The 17,640-nt window shown below is 41.5% G+C and overlaps 1 protein-coding gene across 5 annotated transcripts in view; it reads left to right on the top strand.

Annotated features, from left to right (window-relative positions):
* Positions 1-17,640, top strand: part of LOC122549394 (hepatocyte nuclear factor 4-gamma-like) — a 135,819-nt gene that overhangs the window by 12,983 nt on the left and 105,196 nt on the right. For 3 of the 5 annotated variants that reach the window (XM_043689142.1, XM_043689144.1, XM_043689143.1), the window contains exon 2: positions 9,212-9,387. The exons of the other annotated variants lie outside the window; for them this stretch is intronic. The gene's annotated coding sequence lies outside the window, so the exon portion shown is untranslated. The remainder of the gene's footprint in view (positions 1-9,211; positions 9,388-17,640) is intronic. 5 annotated transcript variants of the gene reach the window in all.

The raw sequence follows: 17,640 nt of genomic DNA, 5'->3' as shown, positions 1-17,640 counted from the left end.
TGGCAGTTTGTTAGGAGGAAGTCTATTTGCGGTTGATTAAAAGGATCATTTAATCGAAAGATGAAGGGAGCACAATTTGCAAGGTGTCAACAATTAGTGCAGAGTTTGTGAAGCATTAGTAATCCTTTCAGCTTGAAGCTCATCTTTTCCAGATTGGAGCTCATCCTCTCCCGATTAAAAGCAGTGGCCAACTCCAGGAAAGCACTTATGAACCTAAACCTGACTTAAAGCTGCGAGAGGGAGCTGATTTGGGTGAGCATCTTCCTAGTAAAGCAGAAACAGCTGGCAAAGAGTGAAACAGAGGAATTGCTCCTTGATGATCTTGGGTATATATGGCCTTGTGCTGAGGTCCTCCTCCAGTTCTTTTCAGCCGACATGACCAAAGTATGATGAATAACTTCAATGCATTAAAATCGTAGCCTCTGTAGAGTTTGAAGAGGGCACTGTTGCCTCTTTTTCTGTTAACCTTTTTTGTTTTTGGTAAGAGGTAATGTTTAAGTAGTATTTAAGTCCCAAGGTGGGAGCATGGCAAGTGTAATGGCCTGAGTTGTTCACTATTATTTTCTACAGGATAAAGTTTGCATGACCATTGTTATGGTTCAAGTTTTCATCAACAAAGTTGCCGGGGCTGTAATCCACATGTCAACTAAATAATGCACACTCTTTAAAAACCCATTCCAGAGTGTATACCTACACAGTTCAGTGTTTGAATTCAGGATTTTATCCTCCTGGAACAAAATAACCTGCTGCTTGAAGCAGATAGGGTTTGAGAAAACAAACAAACAAAAGAACTTCTGGAAATCAGACACAAAAGCGGAAATTGCTGGAAAAGCTCAGCAGGTTTGGCATTATCTGTGAAGAGAAATCGGAGTTAACGTTTCAGGTCAAGTGAACTTGTCTCAGAACTGGAAGAGTCACTGGGTCCAAAACATGAACTGTGCTGCCAGACTTGCTGCAATTTCTGCTTTTGCGTAGGATTGGGAAACCATTGGTAGCTGTATGGGTTGGTAAGCTATGACTGAAAGATAGTCATATTAAACTAAACTGTCTCAGATCCAATGCGAATTCAAAGATAATTAAATTGAGTTTACCATTGTATGCAATTTTTGTTTAAATCACCTCAGTGTTTCAAGTGCTAAAAACTTACCTCGATCCAATAGGATGCAATGTGGATGAAACAGTTGTAAAATAACATAATTAAAAGAGAAATCACTGGAAATACTGAGCAGACATGTGGAGAGAGTGAGAGAGAGAGAGAGAGAGAGAAAGAGAGAGAGAGAGAGAGAGAAACAGAGTTTATGGTCTGGATTTTCCAATGGTCCTCAGTTATTCCTGTAAAGGTGGGAATTCAACAACTGACTGGTGTGAGAAAGAGCGTAGTTTGCCTTTGCTCAACTGTTCGACACTGTCAGAATGGAAGTATGGCTCTGTATTTGTAAGGAAGCCCTGATCAGAATTTCCTGTCAGAAATGTGGGGCACGGCTTTTGTTTTGTTTAAGAAAAGGGAGGACTAGAGACTGAGCTGGATTTTCCAAGGTGTGGAAATATCATACACAACGTTGCCATGTCCCTCCATCACAATTGAGAAAAATTAGAAAAGTAATTAGTTCGAGGATTTCAAATGAGAAAGGGTGGGGATAAAATCAAAAGGGAGGGTTTGTAAGGGAACAAGGGATGGGTGATGAAAAATGACATATAGTGGGAATGCTAAGAAGGTCTGGTAATGTCGAGCAAAGTGACAAAAGGTGCACTCAGAGCTGTCATTTGGAAATAAGGTTAGGACCAAAACCTGCAGAGTCATTTTCATCCTCCACTGTGCAGGATCGAAGGGCTGAATGGCCTTCCACTGCACCTATTTTCTATGTTTCTGTGTTTTATCGGTATTGCAAGCTTTCCCATTGTACTGAGTGTCAGGGATTGCTGATAGTCTGCTGTGCAATTCAGAAGTGCACCAAAAACTTCAAACATTTTCTCACTTTGAATAAATGTTCACACTTTCCACTCCTCTAATCTCCATGTTCAAAGCGGCATCTTCAACTATTTCCTCCAAATCCAGTCGGATGCCACCACTGAACACATCTATCCCTCCTGTCTACTGTCAGAATTCTGCAGGGACCATTCCCTCCATGACACCCTGGTCTACTCCTCCATCATTCCCATCACTGCAACATCCCCCATTGACATCTTCCCACGCAATCGCAGAATGTACAACACTTGCCCATTCACTCTACCTCCATCTTCACTGTGTGAGGCCCTACACACATCTTCCAGGTGAAGCAGGATTTCATTTGTACTTCTTTCAATTTAGTCAGCTGCATTCGCTGTTCAGAATGTGGTGTCCTTTACATTAGCGAGACCAAGCTCAGTCTGAGTGATTGCTTTGTCAAACATACCTGCTCTGTCGGTAGAATTACCCTGATCTCCTGGTTGCTTGTCATTTCAATAAACCAGCCTGCTCTCAAACTAACATTTCTGTTCTGAACTGCCTTTAATGTTGCAAGGAATCACAATGGAAACTCGAGGAACACCACCCGGTCTTGATGTTAAATTTTAGAACTTCAGAGTTTGACCCTATTATGTCTGTCTTCCATTTTTCTTACATTCATCCAGGGGTATGTCTTGTTTGGTTTACTCTTGACCGAGAGGAACCATTTTCAGTCTTCCATTCCTTTCATTTACATCTCCCTGTCACCACTGTTAATAACTTTATGCACTGAGACTCACACCGTCCGTTCCCATCGCCTCTCCTCTGTCCCTGTTATATAAAACCCCACAGAAAAGCCACATTGGACTCAATGCTCACTCTGTTTCTCCCTCCATGGATTTGCCAGACTTGTTAAGTTTCCCTAGCACTTTCTGTGTTTACATTGACACCACCTCTCTTGACCCCTTGCCTTTGACCTTGCACCACAACCTTTCTGACCAGATATGCCGATGTTTCTTCCCTAATTATTGGGAAAGCCAAAGCCTTCTCTTCAGATCTCACCACAAACTCTGTTCTTGAGCCGCATGCTTTCATTCCTCTCCCAGGCGATTCAGACCAATGACAGACTGGGTGCTTTATTTGGCCCTGAGGTGAGTTGCCAAACACACATCTCTATGAGGAAAATCACCTCCTTACACCTCCATAACACTGCCTTACTCCATTCCTCAGCTACTGAAAACCTTGGCTGTGACACTGGTACTGTGAACTTGACTATTCTATTGTTTTCCTGGCTGACCTTCAATTTTCTATCCTCCTTGAAGCTTACATAAGAAAAAGGGACAAGAGTAGTCATTTCAGCCCCTCCAACCTGCTCCGCCATTTTGTATGATCAAGGCTGATCTTACCTGAGCCTCAACTCTATTTTCCTGCCTGCTCCCCATTGCCCTTTTAACCCATTACTAATTAGAAATCCATCTCCTCCTTAAATGTACTCAGTATTGCGGCTTCAATTACACTCTGATTTAGTGAATTTCAGATTTATGAGAGAAGTAATTTCTCCTCATCTGTGTTTTCCATATGCTACCACTTATGCTTATACTATGACCTCTCATTCTAAATCTCCCCACATCAGGAAATGTTCTCTCTACATCTGCTTGGTCAATTCACTTTAACACCTTTCATACCTCAATTAGATCTCCACTCCAGCGAGCGCAGGCCTACGCTGCTCACTCTCTCATAAGACAAACTTGAGCTCACCCAAACTCTGCTTCCCAGGACCTAACTTAGACCAAGTTCTGTTCTATGAGTTACATTGGAAAAGTCTCAAATTTTAACATTCTCATCCATGTTTTCAGATTCCTCAGTGGTTTTGTTTTTCCGCTTTATCTATGTAACCTTCTACAACCTGACAATCCTTTGGGATTTCTGCATTTCTGACCTGATATACTCCCCTGTTTTAACCACTTCAGCAGTCTGTACCCAAGCTCTGGAGTTGTCACTCTCGTCCTTCCTGACCCGATTCACCTCTTTTTAAATGCTCGTTAAGTTGTACCGCTTTGATCAATATTTTCATCACCTGCTCTCGTATCTCCGTTTGTGGCATGGTGAAAATCCTGTTCAGTCAATCTCCTGGAAAATGCTATTATCTAAAGATTCCCAAGAAATATAAGCTGTTGGTGGATAGTTTTGAAAAATGGACAACGATAAAGAATTGAACTTGCAGCTTGCCCATCACGATCAGGAACAGTGCAACACTGAGATGGCACAGTGTTCATCGGAACATGGGAATTGTTGGATCAGGAAAGACTAACATCCATCTAGTATGGCTTTGACTGTCCTGGATGTTGCATGATCCCTATGACGCATGATTCTTGTCGGAGATTCTGTCAGTTGTGCCTTAGTTGTTACTGTTCTTGCCCTTGAGTCTCAGGTTTCTGGGTTCAAATCCCATGCCAGGGCTTGAATGCAAAAATCAAGATGGACACTGCAGTCTGCAAGAGTGCAGAGCCAATAGAGGTGCTGCTGTTTGAATGAAACATTAAATCAAGGCTCCATCTATCTCCTTGGATGCAAATAGAAAATCAATTACAATAAAAAATACTTAATTGGCTATAAACGGCCTTGAGACTTGTATGAAAAAAGTTATACAAATGCTTGTTTCTCCTTTTTTTCTTCTGCCGGTCTCCTTGTTGTTAGATGTCCTAGTGGTTACCAGCAGTCTGCATGAGTGCAACTCTTAGTGTTCTCTTTTTTGGGTGGCAATTGTTATAACTTTTAGCAAATAATAGGCAGTGCACAGAAACCAAACGTCAGTTACAGAATCTTGGAACTGCTACCCACCACCTCAATAGCGTCGGTCACAGCCTTAATGAAAGAGAGCTCTTCTGTTGTTGCTGTCTTCATCATTGAGATCTTTTTTTTATCGAAGACGGTGAAGAGGGCGGCCTCTTTGTTGTCCTCAGTATCTTCCAAACATTTCTTGCTGCAGCACCCTGGAATGGCATTAGACAGCTGTCCTCAGTAACCCAAGGTGTTTCCAAATCTGTTGCTTCCACTTCTGAATGAATATTCATTTCAAGTGAGTTGATTCCAATAGCTCAGCCTTATGTTGTAAAACAGCCTGGGTTTGTAATCTTTCCGCTACCTCTCCCTCCACAATTCTTGTTTCCTTTTATTTGCCTTTGGTGCTTGACTTGGCGTTTGGCCGAGCACGTCACCAGGCGGAGTGAGATGGAGTACATGTGACTTCCTCGTTTCAGTCGGTAGTTATGGAAAGAGCAACAACATCGGTTGAAAAATGTGATCTTCCAGATAATATCTTCCAAGATAAATAAGAGCAGACAACTTCACAATTTCAAGCTGCAACTACAGGCTGCAGTGCCAGGATTGAAAGTCAGTTTGGTAATATGAAAGATTGTTGGTAATCAGAGAATAATTGGTGGATGCCCAAACATTGACTGCAAATGAATCCTCATGAATATCTTCCTTTTTAGTCAGATCATTGACTTATAAATTATAGGTACTTCAATTTCTGCTGGTATTCCCCACTCCCTAGTTTTCTAGTGTGAATTGTGGACAGTTCTAGAGTCCAAATAAAGGCATTAACAATTGGTAACGCTGTAAAAATGACATCCTGAGCTGTAAATGCTTATTTTGCTGTACCTATTGCTCTCATATGATCACCGAGCAGGCAAAAGTGACCCATTGTTGAGCATATAATGGCCTGGTGGTGAATCACATTCCACTTACATGGGATTAATAGTCTTTTCTACTTTTTCAGGTGTGCAAAGGGTAAAATGAACTACCAAATCATTATCAGCGAATGTCATTGACTGGTTTCACTCTACAATATTTTCTCAGTACAGCATTAAGGTCAACCAGTCAGGGGAACTGAACATGAACCACGTGACTCCATATTAACAATTAAGCATTCAGCTTTCCTGCAATGAAAACTTATGACTGTGAACTGTTTCGGCAGATCGCTTACCTGAATGAGCTGAGGAAATGCTGTGTATCAGGAAGCAGGATTAATGCTGCAGAAATTGCCTGCATTACTTCAACACAGTTTCTACTGTCACAGAGCAACACTTCCATCCTCTCGCAGGTCTGCTGGATTTGATTATATAGGAATCAGAACCTGCGCAAGAGCACTTCCAAAATAGCATTGCTTAACCTTAAATGTTAGCCATCTGTGATCATTGCATAAAAATCCAACGTATTGCTGACGCTTTCATCCTGTATAATGGGTGGGTAGACAATTCTCCTTTCCATCGATTCAGCTACGTTTCCCAATTTTGTAGGAGCAAATTATTGCAGATGCTGGAATCTGTACTGAAAACAAAAAAGTGCTGGAAATCACAGTGGGTCAAGGTGCTCAGATGCTGAGTCATCTAGACTTAAAATGTTAGCTTGCTCTCTCTCTCTCTCTCTTTCTCCATGGATGCTGCCTGACTCACTGTCAGGATCATGTCAGATATTTATGTAATGATCGTAGATGGCTAACATTTAAGGCCAAGTGGGTCCAGGTGCTCTTAGCTTGCGTGCTCTCTCTCTCTCTCTCTCTCTCTCTCTATGGATGTTGCCTGACTTGCTGTGATTTCAACCATTTCTTGTTTTCATCTATATTTTATTTCTGTTAGCTATTCAGCACCTGGAATCACCTGTCAGCATGCAAACTATGTTCACGTACCTCGTTCAGTTTTGGAAAGGATTCTAAATTTCAAAGGGAGAGTTAGCACCCCTCAAGCCCACTCCCACTTCCCAGGTAATATCTTCAGCAAGCCTCCAGATAAAGGTGTCGTCCACTTTCTATTTATATGTTTGGGTTTCCTTGGGTTGGTGATGTCATTTCCTAGGATGATGTCATTTCCTGTCCTTTTTCTCAGGGGGTGTTAAGTGGGATCCAAGTCAATGTGTTTGTTAATAGAGTTCTGGTTGGAATGCCATGCTTCTAGGAATTCTCATGTGTGTCTCTGTTTGGCTTGACCTAGGATGGATGTGTTGTCCCAGTCGAAGTGTGTCCTTCCTCATCTGTATGTGAGAGGCCGGCCACTACCTGCATGGACATTATTTACTTTTTTGTGGTGAGACTGGAAGGGCCAGCATTTCTTTCCCATTACAGTGGTTAGCACTGCTGCCTCACAGCGCCAGAGTTCCTGCCTCAGGCGACTGTGTGGAGTTTGCACATTCTTCCCTTTTGTGAAGGGCAGGTCGTGCCTCACAAACCTTATTGAATTCTTTGAAAAGGTGACGAAGGAGGTTGATGAGGGGAAAGCGGTAGACGTGGTATATATGGATTTTAGTAAGGCGTTTGATAAGGTTCCCCATGGTAGGCTACTGCAGAAAATACGGAGATATGGCATAGAGGGTGAGTTGGAGGTTCGGATTAGGAATTGGCTGGATAGAAGAAGACAGAGGGTAGTAGTTGATGGCAAAGTTTCTTCATGGAGTGCCGTCACTAGCGGTGTTCCGCAAGGATCTGTTTTGGGACCATTGCTGTTTGTCATTTTTATAAATGACCTGGAAGAGGGGTTATGGGCATTTAAGCGGGCATTGGATAGGTATATGGAGGATAGTGGGTTAGTATAGGTTAGGTGGGCTTGGATCGGCCAACATCGAGGGCCAAAGGGCCTGTACTGCGCTGTATTCTTCTATGTTCCCGTGTCTGCGTGGGTTTCCTCTGGGTGCTCCGGTTTCCTCCCACAGTCCAAAGATGTGCAGGTTAGGTGAATTAGCCATGCTAAAATTGCCTTTGCTGTTAGGTGCATTAGTCAGAGGGAAATGAGTCTGAGTGGGTTACTCTTCGGAGGGTCAGTGTGGACTTGTTGGGCTGAAGGGCCTGTTTCCATGCTGTAAGTAATCTAATCTAAACTAATTTCTCATGAACTGAATGGCTTCCTGGGACACTTCAGAGAGTAGTTAGTCATCCACTGTGATGTTGGCTTTGGGGTCATGTGGGCCAGATCAGAAATGAACAGCAGATTTCCTTCCCCAAAAGACATTAAGAATTAAACATGTTTTTATACTAATCAATTATAGTTACCATGAAACTATCACCAAGCCAATTTTTCAGTTCCGCATTTACAATTGAGTTTAAATTCCACCAACAGGTGTGGTGAGATTCAAACTCATGTCCCCAAAACATTGGCCACTAATTATGAGTCTGTTAGCATTCCTTCTGCACACCACCCACCTGTTCATGTGTTCTCTCTTATCCAATGTCGTGATTTGTGATGATGATGGATCAGAACCAAAGTGTTAGTAGACTTTTCTTTTTAACAATTCTGAAATGTGTTGTTATTAGAAGGAGAACTGCTGTAGAAAACCTGCAAATTTAAGCTCTGAGTCTGTGACAAACAACTGTTTGAAGCTCACGGAATGTCATGGATATGCATTCAGGGCAACTCCAAACAAGGAAAGACATAACAAGAAGAAGACCACCTCTTGCTGACATGTTGTTGCCTTTTTAAAAGCTAATTTCAACTCTACTGGAGTGGACCAGTGGGACTGTTGTGTACTATGCTGGAATTGATAGTTAATATGAAGGTCAAAGCTAAACTATCCCACTATTCCCCTATGGTGAAGGAAGACTCTTTCTCACTCATGTTGCTGCAAACCAGTTTTAAAAAGGAATCAGAACACGGGTACCTCTAACAGTGAAACCAAGAACATTGTAAATTGTTTGTTCAATTGCCAACATTCAAACTACTGCTGCATAATCTTCTTCTGTCTATTTATACCCTTGAGTTTCCAGTGTTTGGGATGATAACCACTTGTTAGTAGAGGTATGTCAGCCATTTTGGGGCAAAATAACTTTTGCGTACTCCAATGTTTGTTGCAATGATTTAGACACTATGTCTCAACAATCAATGCTTTCTTTTGGCATTGAGTGATGTCTAATGGAAAGTTAATCATTTTGAGGATATTGATGAATTCTTCCAATTCTGCTTTGGTGTGAGACCAAATACTTCATATGGCAACAGAAGTATGGAAGGTATTCTCACTGTGTGACTACATCACCTTATAAATAAATTAATATTAATTAAAAGGAGCTGCTGAAAATCAGAAATTAATCCTTTAGAAAATCACAAAAAAAAGTTCAAAAAAGAAGCGTCTTGTTATAATCTGGTGCATTATTTGTCCAATATGCAGAATGAAGTGCAGAAGTGAGTGATGTGGTGCTCTGGATTAATTGCTTATTTTTACATGCATGCATCATATCAGATGCATATTACACCAGATTTTCATATTCCAAGAACTTCCATTATGATAATTATTTTTCTGCAGGTTTCCATTAATACACAGCCTGGCTTAAACAAAAACAGATTGTGTCTGTCTGTACAACGTGATCAATAAAGAACACTGCCAGGACCTGATGTTGTGTGCAGTGTTTGCTGGCAGCATTCAGAAGCAGGGATCAGCACTGGAGGTGCAGCAATTAATGCCACAATTCTTCAGATGAGGTGGGAACATAAACTTTACATTGCACTATCAATCTAAATGGCAGCAGTGTGTTGTGAATTACAGATCTTGTGGTTGAACTTTAGAGTGGTACTTTTATGAGCTCACATTGACTTTTAAATCTTTTAAGTGGAACTTAATTGTGTCTTCTGTGATGAGTTTTCCAAATTAATTTATTGTATTGGCAAGATTTGTTCTCTACTTTGATGCGTCCTCTTTAATGGCAATTCCGAAGGAAGGTACCAAATTCTGTGAGACAGTTGGTGGAGGACTATCAGAATCTAAGAAGATGCATTGGGACCAATACCTCAGGGTGCCTAGAGGTAATTCACTTTTGAAGGATTGATGAAGACAGAGCAGTAGACATTGTCTACATCGACTTTAATAAAGCCTTTGACAAGGTTTCATGTTTTAAGAAGATTTGTAGCTCAGGTTGAGGTTCTGGATGTAGGTTTGCTCACTGAACTGGAAGGTTCATTTCCAGACGTTTCGTCACTCTACTAGGTAACATCTTCAATGGGCCTCCGGGGAAGCACTGTTGATGTTTCTTGATTTCTATTTATATGTTTGGATTCTTTGGGTTGGTGATGTCATTTCCTGTGGTGACGTCATTTCCTGTGGTGACATTATTTCCTAAAATGATGTCATTTCCAATTCTTTCTCTCAGGGGGTGGTAGATGGGGTCTAACTCGGATGTGTTTGTTGATAAAGTTCCAGTTGCAATACCATGCCTCTAGGAATTCTCGAGCATGTCTCTGTTTGGCTTGTGCTAGGATGGATGTATTGTCCCAATCGAAGTGGTATCCTTCCTCATCCGTATGTAAGGATACTAGTGAGAGAGGGTCATGTCATTTTGTGGTTAGTTGATCATGTATCCTCGTGGCTAGTTTTCTGTCTGTTTGTCCAATGTAGCATTTGTTATAGTTCTTGGACCGTATTTTGTAAATGACATTAGTTTTGCTTGTTGTCTGTATAGGGTCTTTCTAGTTCATTAGGTTGCTGTTTTAATGTGTTGTTGGGTTTGTGGGCTACTATGATGTCAAGGGGTCTGAGTAGTCTGGCAGTCATTTCCGAGATGTCTTTGATATAGGGGAGAGTGGCTAGGGTTTCTGGGCACGTTTTGTCTGCTTGACACACTAAAACAGCAGCTAAGTAACTTGAAAGACCCTATACAGACAACAAGCAAAACTAATGTATTTACAAAATGCTGTGTAAGGACTGTAACAAACACTACATTGGACAAACAGGCAGAAAACTAGCCACCAAGATATATGAACATCAACTAGCCACAAAACGACATGATCCTCTCTCGTTAGTATCCGTACATATAGATAAAGAAGGACACCACTTCGACTGGGACAATACATCTGTCCTAGGACAAGCCAAACAGAGACACGCACAAGAATTCCTAGAAGCATGGCATTCCAACTGGAACTCTATCAACAAACACATCAAGTTAGACCCATCTACCACCCCTTGAGAAAAAGAACAGGAAATGACATAATACAGAAAATGATGTCACCACAGGAAATGACATCACCAACCCAAATAAACCCAGTAATATAAATAGAAAGCAGGAATTATCAACAATGCTTCCCCCGGAGGTCCACTGAAGACATTACCTTGTAGGGTGATGAAACATTTGGAAATGAACCTTCCAGCTCAGTGAGCAAACCTCCAACCAAGGTTCCACATGGTAGGCTAAATAGTAAAGTTAGATCAGATGGGATTCATGGAGAGCTTGCTAATTGGATACAAGGTTGGTTTGTTGGGAGGAAAATAGAGGGTGGTGTTGGAGGGTTGTTTGTCAGACTGGAGGCCTATGACCAGTGGTGTTCTGTAGGGATTGCTCCACTTTGTCATTTATATAAGCGATTGTGATGAGAATGTAGGATGCATGGTTAGTAAATTTGCAGATGACACCAAAATTGGTGGTACTGCTGTGAATAAGAAGGTTATCTAAGATTACAATGAGATCTTGATCAATTGGGCCAATGGGCTGAGGAGTGGCAGATGAAGTTTAATTTGAATAAATGTGAGGTATTGCATTTTGATAAAAGAAACAAGGGCAGAACTTACACAGTTAATGGTCGGGCCCTTAGTCGTGTTGTTGAACAGAGAGACCCAGGAGTTCAGGTATATAGTTCTTTGAAAGTTACATCACAGGTGGACAGGATGGTTAAGAAAGCATTTAGCATGCTTGCCTCCAGTGCTTAGACCATTGGTATAGGAATTGGGATTACATGCTGAAGTTATATAGGATGCTGGTGAGGCCATTTTTGTCAGTAGAGTTGGAAGAGGTGGGGAATGTCTAAAAGCTTGGTCGATATTAATGAGATTTAAGTGGAGAAAAGACAGTTGGCAGCAGGTAAGTGGTTACATGATGCCTAGAAATAACTGGGATTAGCATAATAGAAGGAAGGAAGAAGTGGGGTGATAATAGAAGCATAAGATTACAGATGGGAGGGAACGAGAATTGTGGATGCAAGGTTGTGGGGAGGGTTGGTTAGAAAGAGTTGGGGTCAGGTTGAAAGAGAATTGGTAAAGGAATCCGACTAGGTGCTGACGAGGCCAAAGAGTGGAAGATGATATTGACAACAACAGCACCGGTGGCAGAATAATGACAAGTGAGTATTTACAGTGAGATTCTCACTTAAAGTATTTTCATTGGTTGTTTAAATTACAAGTGTCATAAAGGCATTGCAGATTTTTCCTCTTGTTTGTAACATTATGTAGATGATGTATATGTATTAACAAAGTCGAGTGTAATCTTAGGGTGGAGTGGGTTAAAGGATGTTTGTGTCAGAGTGTGTATGCATCATTTAGTCTCCATTTTAATGACATACCTGCTGTCTTAATTTTATATCATGTTTTGACATAATTTGTATACTTATTGTTAAATTATACAATTGGAAAACAAAGCAGTATACTTCATTGAATTAAAGGAGCTTCTCTGCAGTCCGGGCTGGGAAACTGAAATCTAAAACCAGAAAGTTACAGTACCACCAACTACTGGTGGGAGGACATCATTACAGTGTGACATGTTATTAGGTTAGATTCCCTACAGTGTGGAAACAGGCGCTTCAGCCTAATCAGTCCACACTGACCCTCCGAAGAGTAACCCACCCAGACCCATTTCCCTCTGACTAATGCACCTAAAACGATGAACAATTTAACATGGCCAATTCACCTGACCTGCACATCTTTGGACTATGGGAGGAAACCACACAGACACGGGGAGAATGTGCAAACTCCACACAGACAGTTACTCGAGGCTGGAATTGAACCTAGGACCCTGGTGCTGTAAGGTAGCAGCGTGAGCCACTGTGCCACCCTCGCAGTTTCCATTATGATAAATTTTGAATGGAAGATTTTCGGGAATTTGTAATTGCAGAAGGTTATACAACTGTGATAAAACTTGACAACAGGGATACAAAGTTGTGCAGTTGGAAAGTATGGATCGATAGATGGCTTAAATTCATTAAGAGGTGGTGAACTTGTATCTTACGCTAATAATTAAAACATAAATGAATAAAATAGTTTTTTCTATCATGGATGCTTGCGACTTTGGATTTCAGTTTTCACTGTGCAACTGTTTTGGTGCAGAATTAGCTACAGTCAATTCTCATACAGTCATTGTTTGCGTATTCCGTTCTAGACTCGCCATTAGTCTGAAAAATTGGGATCAATATTTTATAAATGTGTCATGCACTGTTCATTGAGTGGGTGGCTTGTTAAAACCTGTAACAGTAAATGATGAAGTTTATTGCTTTATTGCAGGTTTATTGCCTTGTTTACCACAATCATTTTTCTGGTCTTTGTTTTCTGCAAATGTCTTTCTTTTCATAAATATTTGACTTGAAATCTATTTTTTAGTCCAGTATTTTGATCAATGCAACTTCTGATGTAGCAGTTTATGTATGTAACTATCTGTATGTATATCATACAGTCTTATTTACAAGGTCATGTCCTTATTTTTCTTCTGTTATTCTGAGCTACACAGTATATAACCTTAAATGAGCTGCAGTTTACTGTTTTAGCTTCAACATTGCACGTAACATATTACATGTTGGATTGATGCCAAATGTACTCTGTTAGTCTGATTTCAACTAGCAAAAAATAATTAGGAAAGTTTGATATTGTTTGTATGTAAGATGAAGCAAAATCATTACCAGATGCAGCTTATTACTGTATTGTCAGGAAACTGCACAAAACAATAACAGCAGAATTTTAATTGCTTAAACTATACTAGGGAGGAAGATTGTCTTCAGTCAGTGAGTAGTTAGGGTTTGAAATGCATTGCCTAGAAGTCTGTTGGAGGCAGACTTTGGATTTCAATTTTCACTGTGCAAATCTTTTAGTGTGATACTAGCACCAGCCAATACTCATACAGTCATTGTTTGAGTATTTAGTTCCATAGTTGAGGTATTGGATGATAGTTGGGATAAACATAATGTCCAAGTGTATGGGATAAAAGCTGAAATTTGGTACATGGTAATGATGCTCTAAATTCTGTGTCTTACAATTGTGTACTCCACAATCACCTGATGAAGGAGCGTCGCTAGTGCTTCCAATTAAACCTGATGGACTATAACCTGGTGTTGTGTGATTTTTAACTTGGTACAGGTGTGGTATACTGAGTGACCTCCTTCGCTGTCATCCCACTTTGTGATTCTGTGATTTAATCCATTTTCCTAAAGCCCAATGGACAAATACACTAAATGATGTGGCAGTGAACCATAATGGTTGAGAAATCTCTCAGTTTGGTCCTTGAACCTTTCTGAATCAGTTGAGATCTAAAGTAAGGCAGTAGCACGGCTGCTCCAATTGGTCTCAGTGTTCCCTGGGAATAGGGAGAGAGAATCAACTCCCATTCCCAGTTCCAATTCGTATTCAGTGGTGGGTGGCATTCGTGACTCAGTGGTTGGCACTGCTGCCTCACAGCACCAAGGATCCAGGTTTGATTCCAGCCTTGGATGATTGTCTGTGTGGAGTTTACCCTTTCTCCCCATGTCAGCATTGGCTTCCTCCAGGTGTTCTGGTTTCCTCCCACAGTCCAAGGATGTGAGGGTTAAGTGGATTGGCCGTGCTAAATTGTTAATAGTGTTCTGGGATGTATAGGCTATGTGGATTGGCTAGGGTAAATGCAGGGTCACGGGGATAGGGTGGGGGGTGCTGGGTCTGTGTGGGATGTTCTTCGGAGAGTCAGTACAAGATGTTACTGCTGTCAATGTTCTGAGGCAAATAAATCCAGAACTGTGGCATAAATGCTCAAACTTGAGAATTAAAGAATGAAAGATACACAATCTTTGGATTTCATGATATTTTCGAATAATACTTATTTAAAACTAGTCTCTCCATTAGTTCCCATGAAAGGGCCGGCACAGAGGCTCAGTGGTTAGCACTGCTGCCTCACAGCGCCAGAGACCCGGGTTCAATTCCTGTCTTGGGCAACTGTCTGTGTGCAGTTTGCACATTCTCCCCGCGTCTGTGTGGGTTTCCTCCGGGAGCTCCGGTTTTCTCCCACAGTCCAAAGATGTGCAGGTCAGGTGAATTGGCCGTGCTAAATTGCCCCTAGTGTTAGGTCAAGGGAATGGGTCTGGGTGGGTTGCTCTTCAGAGGGTTGCTGTGGACTTGTTGGGCCGAAGGGCCTTTCTCCACACTGAAAGTAATCTAATTTCTAAAAAGAAAAGAAGGTGGTGTTTCTTGCTGCAATGTCGACAGCCATTAAGTGAAACCTCATTACGTCATTGGTCATTATGCTGACCACCTCGATAACCTCCTAAAGTTGTGGTTGCACACCAAGCGTCAGCAGCCACTCCCACCACAGTCTATCGCACCGAGTGGCTGCCACCCTTAGAATCCACCATTTGGAACTCCTGGTCAGAAACATTTCATTTTAATAATTCTTTTACCTTGCTGCTGTTCTTTCCAGTCATTTCCCATTCTTTCTTCTGCTTATTGTGCATGGTGAGCAGTGTGGAAGCTATAGAGGTATGGGTCAGATTTTTAAAATGATGAAGGAATGAACTTGATTCCATACATGACTTGATAAGGGATGGGATGGCTGGCACCTGAGATGCATATAAAATCATTCGGCAAAAGTTTACATCAGCTCCTGGGAGAGCTTTTCTTTTCATGGTGAGTCAATGTCTCCTGAAACCATTTAGCTCAACATGAGAAAAATGTCGATTCATTACAACCTGGGAGAAAGGAATTGGATGAAATGGACATTTCCAGTTTGTAGTTAGTTAGAATTACATGGGACATCAATCCAGAACTTCGTTTTTCTAGGGAAGTGAAGATTAGTTTCCCAGAGATTTTCTCCATACTTAGTTTATAAAAATGTTTATTTCTATCTTTGAAGCATCGTATTCATCACTGTTTCATTTGTACATTTCAATGTGTGAAATTAACAACATATGTATCTCTCTACATCAATAGATATAAAGTTGCTTAATTCAGCTATTTTACATGGAAATACAACTCTCTGCAGTGACCACTTTATCAGCCATCATTTAAACCCAGAGCAAGCAGTACTTTTATATTTCTTGAACTGATTCGCACTAATTTAACAAATTAATCATTTTAACCAATCTCATAATCATTCTAAGGAAATCAAGTTGTAGATTTGCTCGCTGAGCTGGTGGATTTGTTCTCAGACGTTTCGTCACCATGCTAGGTAACATCATCAGTGAGCCTTCGATGAAGCGCTGATGTTCTTTCCTGCTTCCTATTTATCTGTCTTGGTCTGTTGTGGTGAGTGATATCACTTCCAGCTTTTTTTCTGAGAGGTTGGTAAATGGGGTCCAAGTCAATATGTGTGTTAATGGAGTTCCAGTTTGAATGCCAGGCCTTGAGGAATTCCGTGCATGCCTATGTTTAGCCTGTCCCAGGATGGATGTATTGTCCCATTCGAACTGGTGTCCCTCTTCTTCTGTGTGAATGGATAGTAGTGACAGTTGGTCATGTCTTTTGGTGGCTAGTTGGTGCTCATGTATCCTGGTGGCTAGTTTCCAGCCCGTCTGTCCGATGTAATGTTTGTTGCAGTCCTTGCAGGGTATTTTGTATATTTTATTCTGAGGGTTGTTGGTATGGGCTCCTTTAAATTCATCAGGAGTTGTTTCAGTGTTGTGGTAGGTTTGTGGGCCACCATGATGCCTAGGTGCCGGAGTAATCTGGTCGTCACCTCTGAGACGTCTTTAATATATGGCAGGGTGGCTACAGTTTCTGGGCACCTTGTGTCTTCTTATTTAAGTTTGTTGTATTAGAATTGGTGGACTGTGCTTATCGGGTACCTGTTGTTCCTGAATACATTGTGCAGATGTTTTTCCTCGGCTTCTCTTAGTACCTAGGGCTGCAGTGTGTTGTGGCTCATTTAAATAATGTCCTGATGTAGCTCCGTTTGTGGGAGTTGGAATGATTGCTCCTGTAGTTGAGTATCTGGCTTTCCCATAAACACTGGTCTGTAGCTCTCCATTGGCTTTGTGTTCTACCATGAAGTCCAGGAAGGGGAGTCTGTTGTTATCCTCTTCTACTTTGTTGAACATTATACCAGTAAGGATGATGTTTGTGTTTGTGGGTTTCTTCTAATGTGTTGCGTTTCGTGATGACAAAGGTGTCATCCATATAGCGGACCCAAAGCTTGGGCTGGAGTATGGTTAGGGCTGTTCGGTCTAACCTCTGCATAACTGCTTCTGCTAAGAGTCCTGATATTGGTGATCCTTTAGGCATCCCATTGATTTGTTTGTGGGTCTTGCCGTTGAAGATGAAATGGGTTGTGAGGCATTGAGAGTGCCGTCCTTGCTGATGGAGTTGGTGCTGTCAGGTGTTTGTGTGCTTGGTTCGTCTAGCAGTGAGGCCAGTGTTCCTTTGGCTAGGCTGATGTTTATTGATGTGAATAGGGCTGTCATGTTGAAGGAAACCATGACCTCGTCGTCATCTATCTTGGTGTCTTTGATGATGATAAAATCTACAAATAAATCAATGGGACACCTATGGATCACCAATATCAGGACTCTTAGCAGAAGCAGTTATGCAGAGGTTAGAACGAACAGCCCTTGCCACGCTCCAGCCCAGGCTTTGGGTCTGCTATGTGGATGGCACCTTTGTCATCACGAACCGCAACACATTAGAAGAAACCCACAAACACATAAACATCATTCTTACCAGGACATTATTTAAATGAGCCACAACACACTGCAGCACCCAGGTACTAAGAAAAGCCGAGGAAAAGCACCTGTACAATGTATTCA

This window comes from Chiloscyllium plagiosum, chromosome 4 (genome assembly GCF_004010195.1).
Source record: "Chiloscyllium plagiosum isolate BGI_BamShark_2017 chromosome 4, ASM401019v2, whole genome shotgun sequence".
NCBI classification, from domain to species: Eukaryota; Metazoa; Chordata; class Chondrichthyes; order Orectolobiformes; family Hemiscylliidae; genus Chiloscyllium; species Chiloscyllium plagiosum.
This window is presented reverse-complemented; position numbering and strand designations above follow the sequence as displayed.